Source organism: Eupeodes corollae, chromosome 1, assembly GCF_945859685.1.
Source record: "Eupeodes corollae chromosome 1, idEupCoro1.1, whole genome shotgun sequence".
NCBI lineage: Eukaryota > Metazoa > Arthropoda > Insecta > Diptera > Syrphidae > Eupeodes > Eupeodes corollae.
This window is the reverse complement of record NC_079147.1, coordinates 285,318,749-285,338,935: the sequence shown is the minus strand read 5'-3', so window position 1 is coordinate 285,338,935 and position 20,187 is coordinate 285,318,749. Positions and strand designations below refer to the sequence as shown.

The 20,187-nt window shown below is 33.1% G+C and overlaps 1 protein-coding gene across 1 annotated transcript in view; it reads left to right on the top strand.

Annotated features, from left to right (window-relative positions):
- LOC129939328 (speract receptor) overlaps positions 1-20,187 on the top strand; it is a 141,482-nt gene that overhangs the window by 22,836 nt on the left and 98,459 nt on the right. The gene's annotated exons all lie outside the window — the stretch shown is intronic.

The window sequence follows — 20,187 nt, the reverse complement described above, 5'->3', positions numbered from 1 at the left end:
GACGAAAGCCAACCCCCCCTAAAAAAAAAACAACTAGCTAAAAACTCTCTTAAATAGATTAACCTCTTGGGTATTCCAACCCAACTGGGAAATCACAATAAAGTTCAATTTTCATATCACAATAAAGACCTAAATTATAAACAAAGACTGTTTGTTGTCACAGAGCTGATTCACAACGTTTAACAATTAATTCAATCCATCATTGACATCAATTTCATGCAAAAGTCAGATAATAACTTTAATTGTTTTACTTATTTTTATTGAAAAAAAGTATTCACAGTCACAGTCAATTCAATGGAGCGCATTTGTATTTAAATGTTTTTGATTTCAGCTTAAATATTAGGTAGGTACATAGCTTTATTTTAATTATTGAAACGTCAAAAACTTATAATACTCATTGTTTGTAGAACATTTGAACGTATTACAATATATACTCGTATGTAAGTATTTTATGAATCGATAAATTGCACATGCAAAAAGAATTCAATTCAATAAATTGAAACTCAGTTTTTATTATAAGCGAGGAGATAATAAAAATTGAATAAATCGAGGTCGATACCTTTTTTGTGTCATCGAAAGATCTGAAACGAATGCAAATTATTTTATTTCTTTTCGAAGAAATGACGTTTGCATAAAATAAAAGTCATTTTATTTCAGTCGAAAAATGTATCGCAATGTCATTCTGACTAGTGACACATTTTTATTTAAATGTTTTGTTTACTATCATTCCAAAATTTAAGGTCTTAAAGAAGCTTACTAGTGAAATCCCATCTTTAAAGTGTTTGACATAAATGTCAGTTGCAATCTAGATCCACAATGTCATAATTGATTATTCGTTGAATCGATTGGCTTACATCATCTCTCCTGTCATTAACAATGAAACACTCTTCACTATTTTGAAACTCCTCTTCTCAACTTTACTCAATGACATTAATTGAACTTGAGTGTTTTCGAAGTAAGCAAATAAAAAGAAAAAGTTGAAAGTGCAATCATAAAATAACACGGAAAAGCAAGTTTGGTAATTATTGGAGCGAAAGTTTATTGCTGCCGCAGATAACATACCTATTTACCAAGTACACAGTACAGTACCAACCTCTATATAGACTCTCCTGACTTGGAAGTTCCTATATAAAGGTGTCCACAAGACTCTTTACAAAGTATACAAGCATTCCTGCGTACACTTCATTCAGGATTTTTACTTCAGGTTGTTTGTGTGTTTATGTTTTGAAGTGGATTTATGTACTCTTTTCTTTTTCTTCCTTCTTTGACTAAATTTAATTAATTTTAAAGGCATAGTTACACCTAGGTAACTTCGTCCCAACCTATCTTTGCAATTCCAGATGACTTGACAATTTAAATAATCTTGCAAATTTGATATAAGTATAGAAATATCATCAAGTGAAATTATGTCATCAAGAGAGAGTTAAAGGTTTTTGCAAAATTTATTTAAAACGAAACGACCTCTCACAATTCAAATTCTAATAAATTTTTAATGGAGAGATAAATTTCGATCCGATAAATTGAGACTTTACTGTTCGTTTAGATGGAAGCTTTTTTTGAAACGTGATTTTAGGGACGTAACCATAGGTGTATGAAGAAATTCAATTTTGAGATAAAAATGTTATAAAATTAACAGCAAGTTAAAATTGATTATGATTTTATCTATTACGGAATCTCATTCAGTAGTTATAGAGATGACAGTTTAAATGAGTAAATCTTGATAGCTAAAGTTTTTTTTTTTGCAGGGTCCTCCTGACATTTAACACGGGGTTTACATTTGACATTTGACTTTAGCTGTCATAAACTCCAATGTCATTCTGGAGTTTCTAAGCTTATTGGTTAGACAATAGCAAAATTTTTCAAGCATTATCAGCAACAGCTAATATACTTTATATAAAATCAAACTATGGTATTGTATGATATTGAAGACTTATCATACAAAATTTAAATAATTTACAGTGTCAAAAGACCTTCTAGAAAAAGAATGTTTCGCATTTAGATGTCAACAACATTTTCCAATTGAAAATCTTTCTAATTTGTTAATTTGTGTTCGACATTTATATATTAAACAAAATCATACATCATTCCAATATTTCCAGTGTAAATTTGGACATTAATTATTGTATGACAGCAAATCGTGCAACATATATGTGAAACAACAGAACCGTAAAATTCATGCAACATACAAAGTGCAATAGACCAAATTGAAGAGTAAATGCAACTAAAGTAGGATAAATGAACTTTACAAATTTCAAGTCAAATTACAATATTTTCATTAGAGAGTCTTAATATTTTTCGTGCAACATGTGTGCATTTCATTTGCCGAATCTCAAATAAATTCAAGCCTAAATTTTTAACACTTTTTGCTATGTTTGGCCACTTTTAGGCCTTATGTCAACAAAATTTAGCCGAATATACTCTTTCAAAGGTGTCAATTATCTCAGGCTTATCTGCGTAGACAAGCGACTTCATTTAACCTCACAAAAAATAGGCCATCGACGTTAAATCGCGCGATTCAAGCCTTCAAAGGGCCACGCCAACGATGCAAGGTAATGCATCCTTTAATAAATGTGTGCGTCCTTGATTAGGAATAAGTATACTCGTATTTATTATAAAGTCGTAAACCAAACAAAGCACAAAGTGCCAGCTTTCAAAAAGACCAACTTCAAAAAAAGAACTGTCAAATTTAAAATCACACATCTAAGAAAAATATGCTATATAAACAGTTTTCAATTGACCTGTTCGAGTTGACAGTTCGAGACATAAAACAGAAATCCAATAAAACAAACACTATTCCACTTTGAAAGCAGCTTTGTAACTAAGTATTTGTGAAACGTCACCTTTAAACGTCAATATTTTTTTTTTTTTTTTTTTTTTTTTTTTTTTTGTGGCGCAACAGTCCGTTGTGAACCAGGGCCTAGTGACTTACAACTCTCAACCATTCCTGTGTGCGAGTACTGTTGTCAGGAATGGAAGGGACCTACAATTTTGGGCCGAATCCGAACGGCTAGTTTTGAGAAAGCACTTTTTCATGACAAGAATTACTCTTGAAGGATTTGTCAATTCCTCGCAAGAGGCAGTACCCGCGAAAATTATTTTTTTTTTTTTTTTTTTTTTTTTTAAATTAAGGTGGCACAGGCAGGGATTGAACCCAGACCCCTTGCATGACAATCCAACGCACTAACCATCATGCTACGGGTACTAAACGTCAATATAGTGTCTCAAATATTTTATATTAATGCATACGAAAAGATATCCTTTAAGGTTAACATTTGTTCACATACATACATTGTGCTGCTCTTGTTAGTATATCCCCTTCTGTAAACCTTCGTTCACATTTTTGTTAGTTGTTTGGTTTTCTGAACGCCCTCACATCATGTTTAAATTTAAGGAACAGGATAAACATTCTTGTAGTTTGAAAGTTTTGAAAAGCATTTAAAAACTTTTTTGTCTGGCTTAATTTAAACCCAAGGCCTGCAGCAACCCACATACAATTTTATTTTAAAAGCATTTCATTTGTTTCATTTTGGGAAGAGGAATTTTCTCAAATTTCAATGCACAACAACCTCAAACTACCATGCGCTCCATTAGCTTGAACTTTACATGCTTACTTAGGTTTGAGTTCTAGTTGACACATTATTTTAGTCTATATGTACTCATACTATATATACATATGCGTAGCAAACTATAGAGGCAATCCAACTTTCTGTCACACAAACCACAAATTCTTTTTCAATATTTTATCTCCTTGGCTCTCTGCACTTTATGCAGCTACTGAGTGCATCTAGCTTGAACTTTATTTTACTGTGAGTGCAAACTTTTCCATTGCCAAAGGAAGTGAGAAATTTTCTCTACAACTTCCGGCTAAAAAATGGAATGACAAAGTTCATAAATTCCGAAGGAAATCCCTACAAACTTTTTGTTGGCCTGTTGCAAAAATAAAAGTCTAATTTAAATTAAGATTCTCTCGTTGCACGATTTATCTTTGTTTCCAAACGATTCAACTCAAAAATCAACAACATTCGTAAACTGACTCACTGATTAGAATAGCACACGCAGTTAATGTCTGGAAAGTAGGCCACCACAATAACCATCGGCTACTGTCATACTTCATCTCATCCTCCTGTCACAAAAACAACAACAAAGACGAACGACTTAATCGAAAACCAAATCGATTGACAGTCCCATCTTTCTAGATTGTAAAAGTTGCAGTCACAGTTGCAGGTTCAACGAATATGTGATATATACAGCAATTCAAAGTAAATATAAGAAATCATTTTTATGCGTCCGTTGCACTTTCATCTGTCATAGTCTTCCCCGCTCTTCGGTCTTCGATTGTCGAAGCGTTCTTTGGACGAGAAGCACTTGGAGAGTGATTGACAATTGCAAGTGACTGTCCCTTGCTGCGGCGCGGCGGCTGCTTCAAGCGTCAACATCAAAAGTGTGTACTTTGTCGATCCATATTCTATAAACGTATCGTGCCGGCCTTGACACCCTCTCGAGAAATCATCATCATCACCGCATCATGTGTGAATTCAGATGTTTAGACAATAGTGAGACCGAACTGGCTACGACAGCGACACACGACGACGACAACGAGAACTGGGTGACAATTGGCATAAAGTGAAGAAGATGATTTTTTTCGGAATTGTATTCAACTTGTAAGCATGAGTGCAAGAGATGTTTACACTTTGCAACACGATGCACTGTAATGTTTATGACAGCAATTTTAGGGAGACATAGGGGGTGCGGCCGATGCCGATGCCGCACTTCACAATATTATCCGATGTCAACGAATCATGACAGCAACAACAATAAACAAATAGTACGCTATGTGCTAGTCTGTATTATTATGTCACGCAGCAGTGGACATTCAATTCTGGCATCTGGTTGGGACTGGCCTGATGAATGACCAGCCTTAAAAAAAGATTTGCTATGCTATATAACAGTGTTTCGGATACAAATGGGAATGCACAGACTATTGGGCTTGGTTTTGAAAATGAGTAAGGTTATGTATTGATTATTTATGGTTTTGACTTACATAAAAAAGGGTAAGTTTGAACGAATCTCCTGACCTTCTGGTTTGACACAGTTATTTATCATGAGTTCTTGGAAGTTCACACTGTGACATAAAAATAAGTGGATATAGTAATTATATTGTTTTTATTTTTAAAGTGTGTATTTTTATTTATAAAGAATTGTATACAATTTTGACATAAGGAATTGTCATGGAAATAGAAAACAAAATGTCTGCACTTCGTCCTTATCTCTTGGTACTGATCAAAGGGAAATCGAGATAAAATGAAACGATGTCAGAATAAGTAATTAAATGACCTGGGTTTCTAAATAAACTGAAAAGCAAATTATTCTGTGTTATAAAATAACCTGAAGTTTCAAAATAATCGGGCTTTCAAATTACCTCGGCTTTAAAATAACCTCGATTTAAAGAAACCTGGGTTAAAAATATCCTAGATTAAAAAATAGCCTTGGATACTATATCAATTGGGTTTTTAATGTCATAGTAGTATGGATTCTGATGTAAACAGAGCAATATAAAGCCAATGTCAAAATTAAAAGTGTCAAAACTTGAACTAACATCTAAAAATATTAAATTATGATAAATAAGACAACAACCGACCAATCATCGTTTTCGATTTTGACGGATGAACATCATTCAACTATAATTCAACTGTCACTTTTATTATTTAAAACTGTCAAAAACCAATTGACTATTTTAAGGCCGCGTATGACAGCATATATAAGGAAGGGCTTTACAGATCAATGTCTAGTTCTGGCATCCCTGTCAACCTTATCCATTTGTGCAGAATGACGATGGAGAATGCACGCTGCTATATCAAGACCAGATTGATCTCACCGATGTATTTAATGTGAAAAAAGGTTTTAGACAATGCGACTTTTTCAACATAGTTCTGGAAAGAATTTTTTAAAATTCAACCGTAAACACCAGAGGCACAATCTTCTAAAGGTCCATGCAACTACTCAGACACACCCATGATATCGACATAAATGGAAGATCAAAGCTTGATGTCAGTGGTGCATTTCTGAGCGTTGCAATGGAAGCAGAGAAAATGAGTTTAGTGGACAATGAGGGCAAGATTAAGTTTATGCTGTCATCATTAAAGGACATTGAACGACGATATGAGAGAGGGACAAAACGTCAACATGAACAGCTGTATCTAACTTTGAGGTAATTAAGGACTTTGTATACCTAGGCACCGCTATAAAGTCATACCACGACATCAGCGCTAAAATCAAACGAATCTCTCGAACTTTTAAAGTCACCATTATACGTTAGGTTAAAGTGGCTGTTGGTTGGGAGACGAATAATGTCAGAATCTTATAGAACGCTGGTATCGTTGAAGTAGTAGTCTCCAAGGTGGATTCTACGTCTTTGTGATAAGGCAGGGCATGTGCACACAAGATGAGAGATTGTTTCCTCCTCCTCCTCGTCCATGCAACTCCTACAAAAATCATTTGCAGGGGCTCCAAGTCGAATAGTCAGGACACCTATAACGTAGCTATTGTGCAATCTACTCAGAGTGAGTAATTGTTTTGAGCGTCTGGCGCTAAGATTAGGCCAAATTAGTTTAGTCGCTAAACAGGTAGTCCGCTTTTTGCAAGTTGGTCAGCTTTTCAATTTCCTGGATGGCTCTATGGCCCGGCACCCAGAAAAGGTGAATGTTGAACTGTGTAGCCATCTTATAAGAGATGATCGACAATTTAGGGCTGTTAGTGAGTTAGTGGAGACAGAGTCTAGGGACTTTAACGCAGCTTGGCTATCCGAGAAGATCCGTATATCATTAGTTGATATAACGTTTTCTCTAAGCCATGATAGGACTTCTTTTATAGCCAGGATTTCAGCTTGGAACACGCTACAATGATCGGGTAGACGAAAGGAGAGACTTAAGTTAAGTCTATCTGGGTATACGCCTCCACCAACCCCATCCTCCGGTTTTGATCCGTCTGTATAAAAGTTTATAGGATCATCGTTCAAAAATGCTGTATTCTCCCAAGAAGACCTGGGAGGTAATGTCACTTTGAAGCTATAGTTATTAAACTGAGGATGGGGTATGGTGTAGTCAATATTACTGTTTATAGTTCTGAACGAGTTCAAAGTAGTAGTGTGGCCAATTCCATTATTGATCCACAAGAGGCTTGAAGTCGTGTGGCTGTATTGGCGGCAGTTTGCTTGCTGAAAATGTCCAGCGGAACATCAAGTGAGGGGGGGGGGGGGTAGAGCGAAGTGCTCCTCCCAGACACAGGCGGCTTGTTCGTTGGACTTTGCCACCATAGCGCTACTCCATAAGTAAGGATCGGCCTTATGACCGAGATATATAGACAGTGTGTAATACAGGGCTGTAGGCCCTATTTATTACCAATTGCCTTTTTACAGGAGAACAAGGCTATTGTGGCCTTGTTTATATTAGGTTTTCAACTTAATTTCTTATCCAAAATGAGGCCCAAGTATTTTGCTTGTTCAGAGAATTTATGTGGTACACCGTTTATGAGGGGAGGGTCAATGAGTGGGACACTGTATTTCCTTGTGAAGAGGAGGACCGATTTGCCCATGTGGTGAGCTTATTTAAAGCGTTTTGTAAGAGTACTTTTAGTATATTGCGATGTTTACCCGTTACTGCAATAGCAACATCGTCCCCATAAGCAAACACTCTGTATCCCTCTCTTTCTAGAGTAATTAGTAATTCATTTATTACTAGATTCCAGAGGAGAGGGGATAGGACACCACCAGAGGCGTTTTTCAAGCAGGTTGGCATGATTGGATTTTTGGATAGGATTTTGCGCAACCTGGATGCTGCAGAGCAATCTTCCACGTTGCTACAGAAGTTTCTCCAGGACGATCGTTTGGTTTTCCTCAGTTCTTTTTCATATATGTATCTTCAGTGATTCTTTATATAAATTCCAGTCAGACATGTCTCTAGAAGCTTTCGCTCTGTTAAAGAGTTTTCTGCATTCTTTTCGAAGTAGATCTAGCCCTGAGTTCCACCAGTGTGGTTTCTTTTTACCTCTTATTTGTATAAGAGGACATGCAGTATCTAGAGCTGTGTTTAGGGCTAATGTTAGATTATTGACTTTGCCGTCAAGACTTTGACGGAGATCTATAAAACGTTCATCATTCTGGTTCTCATTGTTGGTGCTGAGGCTTGAACCCTGTCAAAGAAAAACTTGGCATGAGAAATTAAAAACAGCTAGCTAGGGAATAAGCTGACTGCACACGCATATTGGTTGAGGCCCAGGTCTGTCCCGAAATGAAGCGCTATTTTAATGAAATACGTACTAAAAACTCTTTATAATGATTTCGTAAGATGGGAGACTTTGGAAACCAACACACAAAATGTTTTGTAAAATCTTTTGATATTTGTGGACCTTATGAAATCTATAAACAAACGAATACAAAACATTAAAACAACGAGTGATATTAACCAATCCTTGCTTATAAAAGAAGACGATTTGCAAACACTCATCATAGTCCGAATTATGAATAAGCTTTGTATTGTTTGAGTCCTTAAAACAAATAAAGATAGATGAAAAGGAGTTGGAGGGAGGAGGTAAAATAAAAATAATAACAAAATTCACATAAGCTCTTTATAATTCTAAAATCTTATTATTTTCATGAACTTTTTTTGCATTTGTTTAAAAAAATACCCTCTCCCTAGATTGAACCTTAAAACTCTCCGTAAATCGGTTACTTAAGCTTGTATTTCCTCCAGTCCTGTCTATTTTCTTCGGCCCTGGTATATTGCTCTTTATTCTGTCATACTCAATATTTACACATCAAAAAGAATCGTAAATTCTATAATCAGTTTTTTTAATTCTCCCCCAATTTCGAGACACATAAAGTATAAGGACATTTCTCCACCAAGATGAGGATGAAGATGATGGTCTTTTTAGGACAGTAATTGATTGAAATATTCTGCAGCAGATGCAGCAGTATAAATGTTATGTATACAAAATTATTATCTGCATTAATTCAAAATAACAAAACCAGCAAGACCAAAAAAGGCATATTACAATATACAATAAGTCTTATGGTGGTCACATTAAAAACATCATGTTTTCTATGTTTTGTGTGTTCTGTGTGGTATGTTTTAATTAAGAAAGACAATATTCCGTACAACTGCCATCTACAAGACTCAAACTTGTCCATTCATTTAAAAACTAGTTAAGAAAGAATAATAATACGAAAACAACAACAAGAAAAAAGACTTTCTGGTTGGACAAAGTGGTTTTGATATAAAGTTGTTTGTGGGTTTATTTCTTTTACTTCATTTAAATGGTATTTTGTGGTTGTGAGACATGGACCACAAAAATAAACGTTTGTTGGTTGGTAGAGCCATTTACTATGTTACATGTTAGGATCTAAACTTAACCACATCAAGTGAGCAAATGTAAGCCGAACAATTGAGCTTAATTGAATCATCAAAAACCATGAGGATTTGAATCAACATAAAAAGTTTTTGAACAATAGTTTTCGAAGAAGATAGTATTTTTATTTAAGAATGACAATTGACCAAAGAGACATATATTTACAAGTTTGAAAACGAATTTAAGTTTACTGGAGGCAAACATCAAATAAAGAAACTTTAGACTCAGACATACAGATATGATTTTGTGTAATAAAGGAGTTTTCACTAAGAGGTGTCGTTTTGATATTTAGGTATTTCGGCATCTGTCACTTTTAAAGCTGTCATCTATTGACATTTGACTAGCTTATTACTAGAAATGAAACGCTACATACTTTAGCAGCGCATTAAAACTATTTTAATTTTCTAAAAGAATGTTGAATATTTTGCACTCATACTTCGTAGTTTTGTAAAAAAGCTTCTTGACTTGTTATGTATCGAAATGGTGACAACGACTTAGGGGTCATAACCTTATAACGATTAAACACAGTGCAAGCAATTAAAAAGGGGGGATAGAATTAGAAAGGAGATACCACAATCGTGTAGTGCGACTAAAGAAAGAACTTTTGTACTTTACAGATAAGTCTGAAATTGAGTTCAAGGGTAATTTGATGAGCATTCCTAGAAGTACGGGTATTACGGTTGAATTCTTTAAAGGGATGAATGCAACTGTCTATTTCATTAGAGCTTTGCTTATGAATGCATGGATAAAATAATAGTTCTCGAAAGATACCAAAGGTTCAATTAGACAACGGTCACCTATCATTTTTAGATCTCTTTTTTTAATTCTGTCTAAGAGACTTAAGTGGGTTATAGGAGCATATGGCCAGATATGAAAATTGTACTCTAGTTTCCGAAGAAATTTGGCTCTATAAATTATAGACAGATCAGAAGGGGTAAAATACTTCTTGTTTCGTAAAAGAAAACCTAAACACTTAGCAGCGTTTTTGGCCATGTCGAATATGTGATCCCTTCACAACAAGTGGTTTGCATTGCACATACTTAGAACTGAAAGCTGTTCAGTCTCCTTGATGCAAGTAACACCCATGGATAGTGGCAAAACGCTTTTGCGACAGCAGACAGCATTGAGTTTTCCAAGCATTTAATTCTACACAATTTTTGATTTCTCATTAAACAATGCTGCCAAGATCAGAATTTAATGAACTTATCATACGCTGCCCTTGGTAGTCTACAACCGAAGAACAAGGATGAGAATCTTAAAACGAATATAAAAAGCTGATTGTACTGTTAGCAACGAAACAATTTAGTGGGCTAATATTTTCAGACAAAAAATCATTTATAAAAATAAGAAAGAGCGTCGGAGACAAAACAGAGCCCTGCGGCACACCAGCATTTATTATGTCGATATCAGATCTAAACCCATCCAATACTACTTGAATTGAACGGTCCCAAAGGTAATTTCTTAAGCAATAAAGAAGGTATTCATCAACACCAAAAGCAAGCATTTTCGACAATAAAGCCTATGTCAAACTATGTACAAAAATAGAATTTGTATTTAATTGCCTCAAACTTTTTTCCTAAAAGTATTGCTTTTAACTGAAGATTGGAACAAGAACATAATATGAATCGGAAATCCAATCGCCCAGCACAAAAACATCATCAATTATGTGACCAATAAAGCTTATACAGTTAAGTTGTTAAAGAAAAGGATTTGTAAGTTATTTAACGATACAAATAATACACAAAAAAGAGGGTATCTGACAAAAATAACTATCTTTGCTTTCACACAATTTATAAATTAGAAAAACTTTACTAATGGTTTAAATTATTTTCATAAGATCTTTTATGAAAGAAAAAACAAATTAAGAGGAAACGTTGAATAATGGATAGCCGATTTGATAAGGGATCTCCAATTTGATATAACTTATATATATAACTTATTTTTTTAATGGGTACATACAAAAACTTTTAAAAACTTTAAAAAATAAAAGAAATCTACTTTTTGAAGTGAATGAAAAACATCAAAAGTGAAACTTTCAACTTATGATTAATTGAAAAACAATGACAATTTCGTTTAATATAAAAGCTTTGCATGTCTCGAGAACTGAGCGAAAAGTCATTCTGTGTAATTTATGAGTTCTATATTAAAGCAGTAATTTTGTCTTCTAGCATCAGCGCCAATCTGCTAGTAATCAGACTGAAAACGATAGTAATAATAGACTCAGTAAAATTGAGTCCGATAAAAATATATTAAGAAAACTGTTAGAATCTTCGAATACTTTCATATGTAAGGAGTGTTCCAAATCAAATAGTTAGACTATATCTTGCTGGGTAACAGTTTTCTTAAATAATTTAATAATTAGCCTTTGAAATATGTAAATGTAAGATTAATAGCCTTTTCACACCAAATCTAAAACCTGATTATCGGTAAAATGTTTTCGAAAACCCGAAAATCGTTCACACCGAACATTTACACGTTTTCATTTGACATTTAAATTTGTTTATAAAATTTTGTATTGATGACAAAATTTGTAAGTACAAATTTTTGTTCAAATTGAAATTACGGTAAGACTAACTCGTCTAGAAAAATAGTTTCAACTGAAGTTTTGGGTACGGGTGGAATGGGTTCACGACAAGAACCAACAAGAACTACAAGCTCGCTTGGCTGCAGCTTTCCTCTTAGTTCACTTCAACCGGTCCAAAAAATTCGCTAAGGAGAAGCTTATTGTGTAAAAAATATATCGTAAACTAAACTGTTACAATGAAAATTCATTTTATTTAAAACATTTTCTTCTTCTTTCATAACAAATTCAATGCAAAATACTGATTTTATGACTTTTGCTTCTGTTGGCCAAATGTGCCTTCAGAATCGCCATATGTTGTTGCCATCCGAGCAACTTATAGGCGGGATTGAGAAGATTTTGAACGATTTCGTGTAGGTCCTTATGGCCGGAGCAGAAAAGGTCAATTCCTAGTTCCAGATTCGAACCAAAACCATACTCATGAAAGGCGTCACTGAAGCTGTTCTCCATGACTATCTCTTTGGCTTCTTCCTATGAGGACTCTCCTGGTTTGTCTAATGCACTGAGGATCTTCTTGATGTTGACAGACTGTTCATCAAGTTGCGATAGCTCACTGTTGTGGTTTTATTCACTAGAACAACGATTAAGATATTGTGGAATGTTTTCCTAGCCCGCTGCGACTTAGCCTCCACCAGAAATTGTCTTTCATACTTATTGTCCTCCACATAGTCGAACATATTTTTTTTTTTGTTGTTTTTTTTTTTTTTAAATTCATTTTTATTAATTCATTCTTAAACCTATCTTACAGCTAGACAAAAATTCATAAAACTAGCCTAATTATCCATAACTTAAAACTTCCTTAATGGTCCCATACGGACACTCTAAGTTTAACTATAACACTTAAAACTAATGCCTTTCGGCCCTAAGATCTATTTTAATTCATTTAAATTTTATTTATTTTTGTATTTATAAGAAAATTAAAAAAAAAAATAATTTCAATATCCTCTTTTATTTTTACTTACAAACTACTTGAAATAATGTCCTTAAATAAAACTTAAAACTATCTTAAACTACCTATTCTACCTATAAACCACTTAAAACTAGAACAACCACAGCAGCAAATCTAACTATCTAACATTTTTGTTTTTCATATTTTGTTGTCTTTTTTTTATTATTATTAATTTTTTTTTAATGTTTTTTTTTTTTATTTTTTTTGTTTTATTTTGTTTTTTTTTCGTATTTTTTTTTCGTGCCACCATGCCTATTCTACTTAAAACTAAACCCTAATACTATTAAACAAGTATGTAAGCCGGCCAAGGCTTAAAACCTCATCCCGACTACCCACTATCAAGTGCCGATTGAAGCCACCAAAACTGGTTCTCCTGCTTCACCCTATCAGTTCGGTCCCGTTCGGACACAGCCCTACTGAACCGAAGGAGCTCTGCTCCGCCTTGTGCCATGACGTCCTGATTGTACAGGAGTCGCCTAACCACGGTTCTTCGTCTGACGTGGTAGATTAACGGAACTGCCAATCTATCCTGTATCAGACCGCATCTATCTAAAAAGAGGAATGCCTCTGGGGGAATGAAGCCGCTCAAGCGTGCACTCTCAAAATACTCGTCGTTCGGATAGAACGCCCCGAAAATTAAATTGTTGGTCGAAGACATAGCTCTTGCAATGTGACCTCGAACGAGTTTTATCACGAAATTGTCAATTCTGTTGATTCGAGCCCCGTTGTATAGGACCCCGTTGAAATAGTAATGCACATAAGAAGATTCGGCTGTTCGATATAAGCCGGTACAGCGCCAGCGTCGTAAACACTGCCGCTCGAACACCCGCAACTTCTCCATCTGGGATGGGGCAACGTTGAACCACACAGGACAACCATACACGATCATTGGCCGTATGAGGGACATGTAGCAAATTACCTTCACTCTGGGGTCAAGCCGACTGCTAAAAAACAGCCGTTTCGTCAGAGCGAAGGCTCCTCTGGCCCTGGTCAGAGCAGCATTTATATGTCTGTCGAAATATAAATACTGATCTAACCAGATACCGAGGTACTTCACTACACTTTTGCTCGCTAATCACTGCCCCTGAAGATCAACGATGACCATCTTGCGCCAATTCTTACACGTATCCCTCGTGGCACCAGCCAACGGAGTCCGGAACAGAATTTTTTCCGACTTCTAGACATTTATTTTCAGTTTCCAGTCGTCGCAATATCGCTGAATCTTGTCGAAATCACGCTGCAAGAGAATTCTAATAACCTCAACCTTTCGGGCCGTTCTGTACGCAATTAGATCGTCGTCGTACGCAATTGCCTTTTTTAGACTATCTATCAGATCGCTGGTGTAACTGCTGAAGAGAATCGGCGAATTCACGGCTCCCTCATATTTGCTTCAAACATATTTGTGGTGACGAGTTCGAAGACGCATCAACTGGTAACGTCATTACGAACTATGAGCAAGTCTTCCTCGGCCTTGGAGTCGTCACGCCAGTAGCCATAATGAATTTCGGTTCCTCGCTCAACAAAGAGCGTTTAAATCTCTGGAGGATCATAAAGAACCGCCTTTTATTCTCCAAGTTGGAACATTTTCCATATTCTGCAAATAAAAAACAAAAAGCAATAATTCTTATTTTAAAATCAAATATTTGTTTTGACAGCAGCCATTAGCTGTTTTGTTTACATTGAGTGAATATTTTGTAAGGTTTGTTTGTTAAGTTCAACTTTGAATTCCTACTAGTTTTCGAGAGGTTTTATATAAAACTTGTGGTTTACGAAAACTTGTGGCTTACCAAAAATTTATGCGAAAACCGGGTTTTGAACTTGGTGTGAAAAGTCTTTAAGATACACATTATGTTATTTAAATTTTGTCATTAAAGAATATTTTTAAGCGGTGTTTAATAAGTCGTCTTTTTTTTTAAGTGTGTCATCCCCCCCACTGATTAAAAGTCTGGATCCGCCCTTGGGAGGTGATCAATTAAAAAAAAAAATAGAAGCATTTTTTTTATCGCGAAAAATATAAAAAAGAGTTGGTGATTTTAACATGTATTTAATTTCTATATTATTGTTACACGAGAAAGTTATATTTATTTGAAAAAAGGGTATGTTACATTTGAAGATATAATAAGATTGTGGGCATTTTCAATACGGTCTTAAACTAATAATAAAACTGCCAGGGTCAAAAAATGATGATGTTAAACAAGATTCTTTAAAGTAAAATACCCTCTTATTAGGTACTTATGTATCTAAAATAGAACATTTCCAAAACATAAACAATAAAAAGATTTATCTTCTTACAAAAAATTGTCAAGATTTTGAGCTTAACATTTAGTCTTTTCACTGTTTTAAATTCACATTTTACTTTACATAACTTCAAAAATCATATTTGTGATAATTTGTATTCCAAAAAAGGCCGAATACTATTTGACCAAATGTTACTTGAAAAAATTTACCACCTCTTCCTCTTGTATTTTCATTTTTGAACTTCCTTTATTTTTATCATAAGAAAGTTATTTGTAATCTCGTCAACTTTATTTGAATAGAGTTTACGACTTTGAATTCAAATTGAATTCCTTTTTTTTCGTGATAAAGACCTTTTTTTATATTATCATGGTTGTAAGGTAGTAAATTCCTATGCAAAAAAGTGACCATAAAACTTAAGTTATTCGGCAATGGAAAATAAACATCCCCATCTAGTGCGGAAGGCATGCAAAATAGTAGTAGCCTTGAAGTTTTTTCTTTTTTATTACAAAATAATGTTGCGTAAGATATCCGTTAAATCCTAACCATCACGTACCTTCTTTGGCAATTTTTATTGACTTTATGTTAACAAAAATCAATGTTCATGGTTTCGGGTTTACTTGATGGATTTTTCCTTTTTTTCTGATGGAAATTTAAGTCGTTTTGGTAAGTTTTTGGAACAAAAAACATTTTTGATTATAGAGACATATGTACATATGACATTTTTAACGTTGATATATATAAAGAGAAATCAGTGAATGTTTTTTTTTTTTCATTGTAAAGAAGAAAGTTTGTTGTTGACAATAGAAAACGATAACAATTAAATAGTCGCTAGGGCTATTTAATTGACCAATTCGAACATATGCGACTTTACGAGTATGTACTTAATAACTTCACGAATTTCAATTTATAGGCTGTAAATCTATTGTAAAGTTTTTGTAGCGATCTTTACTTTCACATGCCCAAAAAGAAAAATCGCTTTGGACGGAATCCCGCCACATAAAAACCCGCCGATTTTGGAAATAAAAATCCGGACAAATTATTTGCCGAGATTATCTATTATTCTTTAAGGTACTTAATTTTGTTTGATAAAGTATTGAAATGTTGATTTGTGTTATAAATAAATGAAAAGTTTAATTAAATATTTCAGTTCTGTTTCGAACTCCAACGAGGTTAAGCTTCCAATAAATGATTTTCAAAAGATATGGTCCAATATTTGTAGCCATTTGCCCATATTCTACACAGACATTTTTTTTCGAACAGTAATATTTGAAAACGTTTTTTTTTCCAATAATATTTGTTGTCAAAGAGAGTTAAAATCCTAAGAACCCGCGAAGCATCCCACCCACAGGGACTTTTATAAAAAAAAGATTGTTCATATAGAAAAAAACTGTTTCACTGGCACCTGCATGGCGACTTCATTTTATGTCGAAATCGCTTTGAATTCGTTTTAAACAACAAAGCCTCCCTTTCGAAGAGAAGCCCATTCATGGGCGTTTCAGAGATGGTATACCAAACAGAAAAGCTGAAGCTAATAATTATTGGTCTCAGCAGCTGCTTGTATATCAGTATCTTGGTCTAGTGACTTAGTCCATTACTCTTTTTCATCAATCCAGGTCGAGCTGGCTATCTTAAGAACATTATTGGCATGCGGGTTAAACCTTAGAAGCTCGTGGAAATAAATTCCCACGTATTCTTGGCCGATAGTGACGATTTGTCTAGGAGCTTTAATTAAAAGTTTCTGCAGTTTGTGGCTTTTTGGGAACGTCTACGGTCGACAGTTGACGGTCTTAACTGGAGCATTTTTGAAATAAACATTTCTTATATACTTTTTTCCAAACGTCGAATTTGAACGAAACAGCGACTTTAGCCAATCACAACTCGTTAAAAAACTAAACGAGTCAGAGCGCTCTTCTTCGTATTGGAAATTTAGTACGAAACTTCGTTCACGTTGATTCTCATTAAATGGTGTCACCATTACAATGGGAAATAAAATCCATGCTCCCTCCCCGGATCCGTTCCCTAATCATACCCAACAACAACTGACAAAGACGCATGGTACTGCTCTCACCATCCGCTACTGATCATCATTATACACTAATTAAACTTATAATGTTAGCCTCAGATATAATATTTAAAAAAAATATACACCGAAAAAAAATGTTGATAATACAACTGTAAAATTGATATTTTTCGGTGATAAAAGTCGTCCAACATTAAAAATATCAAAATTGATATGTCTGTCATATCAAAATAACATTTTTTTAAATGTGAATTTAATAATTTAAATATCAAAATGACATTCAAATATCAATATTATTTTGATAATTTTGTTTACACTTTAACGTTATAATTATCAGAATGATATTATTTTTTGATATTTTTAAATGTATATTTAATAATATTTATCTCTCATTTACATTAAAAATATCAATTTTTCAGTACCTATCTAAAAAACATTAAAAATATCAAATTGATATGTCTATCATATCAAAATAATATTTTTTTGAATGTAAATTTGATAATTTAATTTTAATTTGATATTATTCTTTGATGCTTTTAAATATACATATATTTAAAAATATCCATTTAACATTAATATACTTATACTTACGTTTTTCATTAATCTCAAGCCATTTCGACCTTTTTAAATTAAAACAAAAAAAAAACGTTCAAAAGAAGTTTTATTTGTTTTCAAAAAGTTTTATTTCTAATTACAGAATTTCCATTTGGTAAAACATAAATTGAGTTGAGGTCAAAAGTTATTTCTGGATTAGATGTTTGGTAAAATAAATCAACTTACCGTATTTAGCTTTTGAAACAATGAACTGTTTGTAGAAGCAGAGCAGGTCGATTTAGAAGTGCTTGAGGCACTTGTATGTTGATTTTGCAGCCAATTGCAAACATCCGAGTTGCAAGTAACATTTGAAACGGTTGGGATTTCCTTTGGGAAAATTTATATTTATAAATTATATTATGAGCATACGATAAATAAGTAAAAAGTTATTGCGAACTCAAAAACTTACATTATAAACTTCCATGACATAAGTTTGTGCTTTAACTCTCCACGAAGTCCTATATTTTCCCGTCCTGGGAAGATTTCATCGATGTCTTCTTTTAACAAATATCTAAGCCTATTGATGGTTACTCCACAAGCTATTAAAAACAAGCATATATTTGTAAACATTTACGAATTTCAAGAAAGTGGTTTAAGATAACTTGGCATTGGCTAAATACTTACATTTTAAATCATTGAATGTTTCTTCCAAGTTCCACTCTTTTAACAACTTTTGAAGTTCAGAGCATTCCGATTTATCAAAAGTTTTTTTACCGTCACCGACACTTCCACTCAAACTGTTATTAATATAAGAATTCAGCGAAGCGAAATCACAAATATCTTACTTCACCGGTTTAAATCAATGACTGAGTAAAAAGTAAAAGGGTACTTAAATCGATAGGGAAGTTTGATATTTTAAGTCATCAAAAAAATTTAATTTTTACAATCAAATTGATATTAAAACAATGTTGTTTTGATATTTAAAAATATCAAAATATACTACTTATATTTTTAGTATCAAACGGATATTTAAAAAATGTTGTTTTGATATTTTAAATATCAAAATTTGTAACATAAAATGTGGTGTGTCGAATTGATATTCAAAAAATTTGGTTTTGATATTTTAAAATATCAAAAATATACTATTTATATTTTTAATACCATTTTGATACTGAAAAAAGTAGATATTACATTTTTATTATGAAAATGATATTAGTAATGGCGATAGTAGTTTTGATATTAAAAATTGATATTACAATGTAAAAAAATCATTTGATAAATTGATATTTTATTGTTTTTCTGATATGCAAAATATAATCGTGATATTTTTTATATCAGAATAACAACTTTTTACTGCAATTTTAGTGAAATTGATATGATATGTGAATTGATATTGAAAAAATATCAAAATGATATGTTCTTTTTTTTTCAGTGTACTTTAAAACTTAACTAAATACCTAAGCAGTCAATGTCAAAGCTCGTTTCTCCAAATTGTACAAAATAAACGTAATTATCTTTGAGCTTATAATAAATACCACTAGGACATAATGGTAGTGCTTACACGATCCGCTATTTATCATTATTCAAAATTGAACAGAAAAAGTTACTCGCAGTCAGCAAATTTCAAAAAATACTTGTATCGTAGTTAACAAACTACCTAAGCAGAGTCCCTTTTGTACTCGCAGAATAATATTTATATCCTAGCTCAATCCTTTACATTGTGCATTTTAACCATGAAATTAACTGAATAAACAACAACAACACTTTGTCTCAAGAAAATATGTATAGGTTAAAATCTGCCCAACAACTTTTTATATTAACTTAAGATTGTAAAGTGTTATTTAAGTCTTGAAAACTTTTAAAACCAAAAATAAACTTCTCAAAATTTAATAACTTTTATATTTGAAACAAAAACATTATTTTTAATACACGAAGAATAAGCATTGTTGTCCTAAAAATGAATGTTATTGGTATTCTTACGTTTAAAAACGTACATAGTTGTCGTAAGAACCATTTCCTTCGGAATAGTCAACAATTAAAAAATTTTCTCAAAACCTCAAAATAATTAATACTCACCTAAAACCAAAACCATTTAGTCTAAAAACAAGTCCATAAGTAAGAAGAAATGATATCAATGATTTAACACAAATTATGTAAATGTAAAAGGTATTATTGTCAATGTTGTTTTTTTTTATGAAAATTTCATTTACATATTACAGGTTTATGATACATACGAGCAACATATAAACAAAAATAATAAATATACAAAATAAATCCATTGTACATAAGACTTAAAAACTAATAACAGTTTCGATATTGTTTAAGACTATCGACTTTACAGACATTGAAAATGTTTCAACTTTTTCTATTTTAAAGTTTTTATTTCATTTCATTGATAATTTTATAAGACTGAAACTTTTCTGAAAACAAAAACAATAAGTCTTTTTGACATACTCAATAAAA